This window comes from Urocitellus parryii, chromosome 5, assembly GCF_045843805.1.
Source record: "Urocitellus parryii isolate mUroPar1 chromosome 5, mUroPar1.hap1, whole genome shotgun sequence".
In the NCBI taxonomy this organism is placed as follows: Eukaryota; Metazoa; Chordata; class Mammalia; order Rodentia; family Sciuridae; genus Urocitellus; species Urocitellus parryii.
The window spans coordinates 14,497,836-14,507,091 of NC_135535.1; positions in this window are offsets into that span (position 1 = coordinate 14,497,836).

A 9,256-nucleotide genomic window follows, 5' to 3' on the forward strand; every position below is an offset into this window, starting at 1 on the left:
TTGGGCACTTGATAAATGTTTAATAAAAACGAGTAAATTAAAGAATAGAAGGTGGACTAGGATTGTGGTCACTTGAGGCCTGCCAAACCTACTGTCTTTTACTGGACTAAAGTGGCAGAATGTAATAAGTCCAGTAAAAGAAAATGAAAATCCAAATGCAGCTGGCATAATTAATTCTTTTTTCTATATGTAACTTTATTCATAGCATGCAAAGTTGTTGAAATTTATGAATACCATGACTATTTTAGGGTGGTGTGGGATGTTCTTCTTTTGCCTTGTTTTCCACCCCAATAAAGCAAACCAGTTTTAATTTTCCTTAAGGAATTAATTTATCTATATTGAATATGTTTGTTTTGGGGTAAAGTTGCCAGAAATGGTCAAACCCAATATCTCGCCTATCCCATGTATTTTTCTTTTCTTTCTTTATTCATTTATTCTAATTAGAATATGTATGACAGCAGAATGCATTTTGATTCATTGTACACAAATACAGCACAACTTTTCATTTCTCTAGTTTTACACGATGCAGCGTCACACCATATGTGCAGTCCTATATGTACCTAGGGTAATGATGTCCATCTCATTCCGCTATCTTTCCTGACTCCATGCCCCCTCTCCTCTCCTCTAATTAATTCTTTATAACAAGAATTAACAAGAGCCAAAGTACCTCTATTACTAACACTTATTCTTGGGAACTGATGAGCTTATTTAACGCTGAAAGTCTCTTTGCCAGAGGTCAGAAAAAAAATATGCTTGGTAGTATGATGGCTATTCTAAAGAGTTAAAAGTCCCAGAGGATTGAACCTAGGTCCATGCCAGGCTCTTGTACACCATCTAGCTCAGTGATGTGTGTAATTAGGTTCGTCAGCATTATTAACAACTAACCTTGAGTTCTGGGAAGGCAGTGAAGTCTGTAGTACTCTCCTTCCCATTGTACTACGCCCTATTTCTTGCCCGCTCTCTAGCTAACGCTACAATATCACCTAATACAGAGTTGAAGGAATACTAACAACTACCAATTTCCAAGTGCTAGAGCCTCATACCACGTCATTACTGGTGACAAATCAGGTGTATCAAATGGAAACTTTATTATTCCAGAACTGGGCTTAATTTTGCAAGAGTAAGAACCATGAGGATCTCAGCCACAGCATTGCCAATACCTAACAGAGTGCCTGGCACAGCAAATGCCAATAAGTATTTGCCAAAAAAAATGAATGAGTCAGAATTCTAAACTGAAGTTCACAGACATTAGGAAATGTGCCTAGCATCACAAAGTAAGGGCAAGACACTGAGTCCTAGTCTAGGACCCTCCTTTCCTTTATGCCATACAAGTTTTCTGGTAGAGTTGCTTGTCAGTTCATTCACTCATTTTCTTGGATGCAAGTGACAGATAACCTAACTCTAATTGCTTTCAGCAAGAAATGGAATTTTTATGCTAGGATGACTCAAGAATCTAATGACATAAATGGCTTCAGACAGATCTGGAGCCAGAGGCTTAGACCATTGTCATCAAGCTTTGACCTCTCTTCCATATTTCTACTGTCCTCCAATATGTTAGCTTAATTTCAAGCCTTCAGCAACTTCAGGCCTGCAGCTGAAAGCACTTGCATTTATTTCTGCTTCTCTCTGTGCCTCTTGGCAACTTGGGCTAGAGTGGGCCAGGGTAGGATCAAGGCAAGTGTGGAGAGAGATGCCATCTCCTGATGGAAGTTTCTGTAAAGCATCTGGGGCTTCATACTACAGATGAGAAGAATGAGACCCATAAAAAGGAAGTAACTTATTAAGGCCACACATCATGTAAGTGTCAAAATGGGTGACAGAGCTTAGTATCTCCCCCTTCAGTCCCGGGTGGTTCCTTCCAAACCTGAGCAGCCTCTTTTGGAAAGGAAGACACAGAACTGTGTGCCCAGGGAAAAGTGAAGGCTTCACCCAAAGCCACAGATAAAATGAACTCAGTCACAGTGTCGTCATCTCAAACCCCACCTAGGTGGCATCAGAGATATTTCTCAAGGGACATGGACCACATCATTTACAGTCTGCAGAGAAACAACCGACTGGACAGAACTTCTGATCTCTCCTTTGAGGCCAAAGTGAGAAAGGCCTTGCCTTTATTTCAAAGGGTCCTGAGCAGGATTTCTGGACTCCTGCAGTCCAGCTTCCTCGACAGCACTCCTCCTGCAGATCAGGCCAAGTTGACCTGGGTCACACGTTTGTCTTCACCATCTTGTCAATTCTAGCATCCTTAGGTGGTGGCAGAGAGTCCAGGCCACATAAATATTTGAGGAGAGAGGGAAGAATAGTATCTCTGGACCCTTGTTAATGCTGGATAAGGAATCGTGGAGTTGCTGGGAGATGCCTCACAGAAGCAGAGAAGTTGCCAGACTGAAATTACAGCGCTTACAAGCTCACATGCCTGGGGTGTACGTATTCCCATGCTCAGTGAATATTTAATGAATGAATGGATGGGTGGATGAGTGGGTGAGTGAAACTCTCAATCCCTCACAGGACAGATTCATGTTCTTCATTTGAAACATGGAAACACACACATACACACACATTCATCCATTCTCTCTCTCTCTCTCTCTCTCTCTCTCTCTCTCTCTCTCTCTCTCTCTCTCTCATGCTCGAGTGTGGCTCCACCTAGTGGACACTCCAAGACTATGCCTGGATCTCTATGGGGGTTTCTGGCTCCTTTTGTTCTTTGGCTTCTGCCCTTGCTCCTTCCTGCTTTACTCACTTTGGCACATGACCACTGAGGGTGGCGGCATGGCCCTGCAAGTCAGCAGAAGCCTATCTGGAGTCCTGGAAGGAGCAACTTGAGAAAGATGTTGTTAGGGGACAGCGTGGACGAGATTGGATCAATTGCTTTAGAGCTGCTGGTGATGTGCAAAGGACCTTGTGTCCTGAGGCCCATAACTAGTTTGCTGTGTGGCCGTGACCAACCCACCTGCTGTCTCTGACCCTTGTTTTTGTTTTTATTTTTAATTAATCTGGGGATGCAGGAGCTGAGCTCAGCACAGCTGTGATGACTGAATCCTTGCTGTGTAACCCAGGGCTTGTTCTCAGATCCCAACATGCCCTCCCTTGCCATAGGGGGACCACTGTGCTCATATTGCAGTAGAGCACACTGGCTTTAGATAAGGTAAGGAACTCAAGGGCTCCGGATGGCACATGCCTGTAATCACAGCAACCTGGGAGGCCGAGACAGGAGGATCGCAAATTCAGAGCCAGTCTCAGCAACTTAGTGAGGCCCTAAGTAACTTAACAAGACCCTGTCTCAAAAAAAAAAAAAAAAAAAAAAAAATTAAAAGGGCTTGGGATGTGGATTAGTGGTAAACTGCCCCTGGGTTCAATTCCCAGTACCAAAACTAAAACCAAAACAAAACAACAACAACAAAATAAAACCATGAACTGTCTGTCTGACTTTAGCACCTATACCCTCAGCACTACACCGTACTGCTCTTTAGAGGCTCTGTATCAAATGGTTAAGGGTGTGACCTCTGGAGCCTTGCTCCTTTAGTGTGAATTTCTGATTCTATGTGTGACCTAGGGCGAGTCACTTAATCTCTCTGCATTTTTTTCTCCATCTGTGCAATGGGATAACAACACCAAAATTTTGCTGTAAAATTTTATACTGCCACCCACATACCACTTAGAACACTCCCCAGCATTTCCAGTCTTTGTTTTAACTACAAATTCAGAGTTACTCAAATATGTAAGTATTTCATGCCTTCACAGTTATTTTCTGCCCCTGAACTTTTGCAGTTTGTTTTTGACATTGCCTGAAGGAGCTATAAATTTAGATCTTTAATATTATTTTCAAGAAAGTTTATATTTGCAGTTACAGAGACACACTGACAGGTCTGAAGAAAAGAAAACTTCCTCCATGCATCTTAGAGGTTGTGTCCCATAGTTCATAGTCCCCCCAGGCACTATGAATTAAATTATATCAATTTTATGAATTCCAAAATTGTATCGTGAATGGTACAAGCATATTCTATTCCATTATTTGGGAGGTAGAAGTATTTTTTTTTTTTAAAGAGAGAGTGAGAGAGGAGAGAGAGAGAGAGAATTTTTAATATTTATTTTTAGTTCTCAGCGGACACAACATCCTTGTTTGTATGTGGTGCTGAGGATCGAACCCGGGCCGAACGCATGCCAGGCGAGCGCCACCGCCTCAGCCATATCTCCAGCCCCGAGGTAGAAGTATTGATTGCTTATATGCAAATATCTCAAGTGAACAGGAATTTTTATAACCTTGCTTTGCCTTTCTTCATTTTTATACCTGGAGCCTGGGAAATGGATGGGATCTGGGTTTCTCCTGACCTCCCAGAACCCTGATCTATTCCAAGATACCACAATTGGAAGAAGCTAAGTCCCAGAAGTCCCTCTGGGGGACTGAAGTGTGAATAAGAGGTCTGCCATTGTGGGATGGCCCACAGGGGCAGCAGAGCATGACTGGACACAAGTCTTGAAGGTGGTGTGACCTCGTTTGTCGCTGGAGACTTCACATTGACTCTCCTGGGTTCCAGTAAATGACAGGGAAGCAGCACTGCATCTGTCCTTCAGTACTACTGTCATCCACAATGAGTGGAGACTCCAACCATGTCCCAGACCAAGCTTCGTGACCTTGGCACCATGATGCTCAGGGCCACATAATTCTCCATTGTGTCAGGATGTGGGGGGTGGGGAAAAGAGACCATAGAGAAGACCCCCTTCCAGGACAGGTCCCAGGGATTCACCTCTTCCAGCTATGCCTCCATCGAGTCCAGTTACCACCCAGTCAGACCACTCAAAGTAGGATGGACTGATTAGGTCACAGCTCTCATAGTTGTTGGACCCACAACGTGAAGAAAAGACCATCAACTCCAATTTTCAACCAAACTGAAGCAAGTTTATATTGTGTACCCAAGAGAGCTGGCCAGGGGGCTGGGGATGTGGCTTAGGGGCTGGGGATGTGGCTCAAGCGGTAGCGCGCTCGCCTGGCATGCGTGCGGCCCGGGTTCGATCCTCAGCACCACATACCAACAAAGATGTTGTGTCCGCCGAGAACTAAAAAATAAATGTTTAAAAAAAAAAAAAAAAAAGAGAGAGCTGGCCAGCAGCTGTCTCACCCAAAGCCGGGCGAGAGAACAGCCCAGAAAGGTTTTGATAGCACAAAGAGTTACAAAGGGGGTGTCTCGGGAACTTACAGCTAACGGGGTTCTGGCAAAGGTAATACAAAGGCAGATAGCAGGTTAGTGATCTGCATGGCTTAACATTTCAAGGTAGAGAGTCAATCGAGATTCCAACATCAGAATTTATGAGGTGCCCCTGAGTTTTTGGGGAGGGTGGTGATCTGGTCAAGGAGAGCCAGGCATGGTTGAGTTCAGAGCATGGGCAGGAATTCCAAGCAAGTTTAAACATCAGATGATCAGGCCCAATAGAAATCTTAGTGTGTTATGGTAAAACAGAAATAAACTTCTCATAACCTTGTGACGAGATGACTCCCAATCTTAAGACGGAATTAGGCTGGGTTCATCAATAATCTAATCATTTCACCTCTGAATAGTCCCATTTTCCCAAGTATTTTATTTTTTTCTTTTGTATTATATATTTTTTAGGCAATTATGAATGGGATACTTCTTTTAATTTCTCTTTCGGCTGATTTGTCATTAGTGTATAGAAACGTTTGATTTATGGGTTTAATTTTATATCCTGCTATTTTGCTGAATTCATTTATGAGTTCGGGAAGTTTTCTGGGTCTTTTAAATATAGAATCACATCATTGTCAAATAGGGATAGTTTGAGTTCTTCTTTTCCTATTTGTATTCCTTTAATTTCTTTCTTTTGCCTAATTGCTCTGGCGAGAGTTTCAAGGATTATGTTGAATAGAAGTGGTGAAAGAAGGCATCCTTGTCTTGCTCTAGTTTTTAGAGGGAATGTTTTTGATTTTTCTCCATTTATAATGATGTTGGCTTGTGTTTAGCATATATAGCTTTTACAGTATTGAGGTATGTTCCTACTGTCCCTAGTTTTTCTAGTGTTATGAACATGAATGGATACTGAATGTTGTCAAATGCTTTTTCTGCATCTGTTGAGATGATCATAGGATTCTTGTCTTTATTGATGTGATGAATTAACTTTATTGATTTCTGCATGTTGAACCAACCTTGCATCCCTGGAATGAGCCCCACTTGACCATGGTGCACTATCATTTAAATATGTTTTTGTATGCGATTTGCCAGTATTTTATTGAGAATTTTTGCCTCTATGTTCATCAGGGATGTTGGTCTGAGGTTTTCTTTCCTTGATGTGTCGTTGTCTGGTTTTGGTATCAGGGTGATATTAGCGTTGTAGAATGAGTTTGGAAGGGTTCTCTTCTTTTCTGTTTCATGGAATAATTTGAAGAGGATTGGTGTTAGTTCTTCTTGAATATATATTTTTTAATACAGGAGTTTTGTGGGGACACTTTCACAACCAGGTGATAACATGTGCTGACCTAGCTCAAATAACATGATTGATTTTCCCAGACAGTTTTGGAAAAGGCCATGATGATGGTTTACGTGCAGGGGTAGTTGGAGTGGGGGGTGGTGGTCTGGAGTTATATGGAAAATTGATCAATACTCTTTCTCCATGCTGCATTGTAGACAGGACTGAGGTCTCTTTTGGATGTAAATACCTCTTTTTTTGTGCCACTTAAAAGGTCAGTAGTAGAGATACAGGGGCATAACCTAAAGGTTGAATTGCTAGCAACTGGGGACATTCTCTAAACCTAACAATTTCTTGTTACTGGTTTTGTATTCTCAAAGGACATTTATAAGGAAGATGTTTCAGATGGTGTCTTTCTTCCCTAAGGGTACCATTTAAGAGTCCTCATTCAAATTAGTCTGTTTGGGCTGCTGTAACAAGAATACCACAGACAGGTGGCCTAAACAGCAAACATGTGCTTCCCACAGTCCTGCAGGCCCTAAGTCCAAGACTGAGGTGACAGCAGATTCCATGTCTGATGAGGTGTCGTCCTGGCTCATGGCCAGCTGTTTTCCCACACAGACATGGAGAAGGGCGAGGGAGCTCTCTGGGGTCCCTTTTATAAGGGGACTAATCTCATTTGTAGGAGGTCCACACTCATGCCCTAATCACCTATTGAAGGCCCCTTGTCCTAACGCCATCGTGTTGGGGTTAGGGTTTAGGATTTCTACGTGTGAATTTTCTACATCCAGTCTGAGCATGAGCCTTCCAGAAACTTCCTTCTCTGAAGCCTCCTCCTTCACTCCTGCCCCTTTATGGCCTGTGGGTCCCGCTTTGGACACAAGCTGGTTTTGGCAAATCTCATGTATATTCATGAAACTAACTTTCTGTGGCCTCTTTCCCCAGGATGGAATGAGTGCTCTCTAATGCTTGGTAAAGCTGCTAATTCACCAAGTGGTCAGCAGAAACAGAGGCTGGGAACGGTGACTGCATACACAGTGTGTCGGGGTCCCTTCGTAACACCCCCCTCGGCAGAGACAGCAGGGGAAAGGCCACCCAGCGTTTAAGGTGATTTAGGAGACATTCGCAGAGGACTTGGAAGACATCTCACACCCACAGGGGGGAAATCCTTGGCAAAAGAAGGACACATACATGGCTATCAGAAAATGTTTCTGAGAACGTGGAATTCTTAAAATGACTTCTCATGGATGAATAAAGAGAATACCTAAGGATCTTCTTTCACATCCCGCTCCTCCTCACTCATGTCCTGACCTCATGCAGAGTGTGCTTCTGGGCACTGTTTGAAGTATCCCCCGAGAGAGAGGAGCAGGTCCCAGAGACCCGCAAGAGCAGAGCTCAGTCCTCAGACCTCAGTGGTGATAGATCCAGGCCAGGGCTCGGCGTGGCGTTCTGGTGTGCGGACCCCACTTTGAGAAGCAAGAGAGTATAGGTTTATTCTGGAAAAAGCTACACCTGCTTATGCAGCAGGAGGAGCAGCGGGAGGAGGGGGCAACAGAGGAGTTGCCTGCTTGTCCCAAGTCCCAAGTGACAGTGAGCCTGAGCTAGGCCCGGCTGACTCCCTGGCTCCTAGGCCAGTGCTCAAGTCAATTCTGCTGATTCCCTCTGTTCCGAGTGGACAGAGCCACAGATGGACATCACATTTAGAGGATTTTCCCAGTGATAGAAATCCTCACTTCCTGCTCATCTTACCTAATGAGCCCTTGCCTTCCTTTAAAGCCACCATGCGATGCCAGGGTACTGAGACAACCCCACACAGTGATCATAAATCCAGGGTTGGACCCTCTAACCCTCTTAACTCAAGGCACATTTCTGGAAGTTTCTACTCTGAGGACCCCTTCTTGCAGCTCAATCTTGAATCCACAACCTCACTGGTAGGCTGGCCAATGTCCTGGCTTCCTGCTGTGTGGACAGCAGAGCTATTTACCTATTTCCTGGTTTTGCAAGGAGAAAGAGAGGGAGAGAGAGGATAATGGAGAAAGAAGAGAGGAAGAAAGAGAGGGACCCTCGTGTCTTGGCCTTTCTCAATCTGCCCTTGTCCTCTTCTGCCCAAGAATAAGGCATCTCAAAGATGCTGTGTGTATAGTAGGAAATGCAAGAGAACAGAACAGAGTTTCAGCTCAGACTGGTCAATATTTTTTAAAGTCAGTAAGAGAAGGGGCCCCAAGGATTTTTTTTGGGGGGGGGTGGCTTAGTCTCAGTTCACTTTTGGACGGTTGCAGCTGAAAGCAAAATCTGTTTTTAGAGCAGCAAACGAACCTGTCATCCTGGTGGAAGTGAACACAGGAAGCCAGGTTGGTGGGTCTCTGCTCTGCGGGAACTGGCCACAGATGTGCCTTCTTCCTCCTTAGAGGAAGGGATTGTGGGCAGGCCCTGGGGGTGGGGGGGCATTTCTCAAGTCCAAAGCTCTAGGAGCAGTTGAGTTTTTGACTCTCTGTCAGCTCTCATAAGAGACTAGAAGTCAAACTCCCTAAACTAAGATTGTTCCCTGGAGCTAGAAAGAGGCGTCCCATCCAGTTCTGTGGTGACAGTGAGCCTGACAGCCCAGGAGAGGCCTCTGGGGAGCGTTCTCCTGGGGAGCCATGCCCACCTATAAGCTGCTGGGGTGAAACCCGCCTTTTGGGAACTTGGCCCAAATACCTTCTCTATTTACCAATGAGATTGGGGGCCCAGTTTGGTGGGAGAAAAGCCCAACTCTGAGTTGGAAAGAAGCTGCTTGGACCAGAGCGGAGAGTGGGCCCATCTCCTACTGGGCCCAGCACCTGCAGAACTAGGCCATGACTTCAGT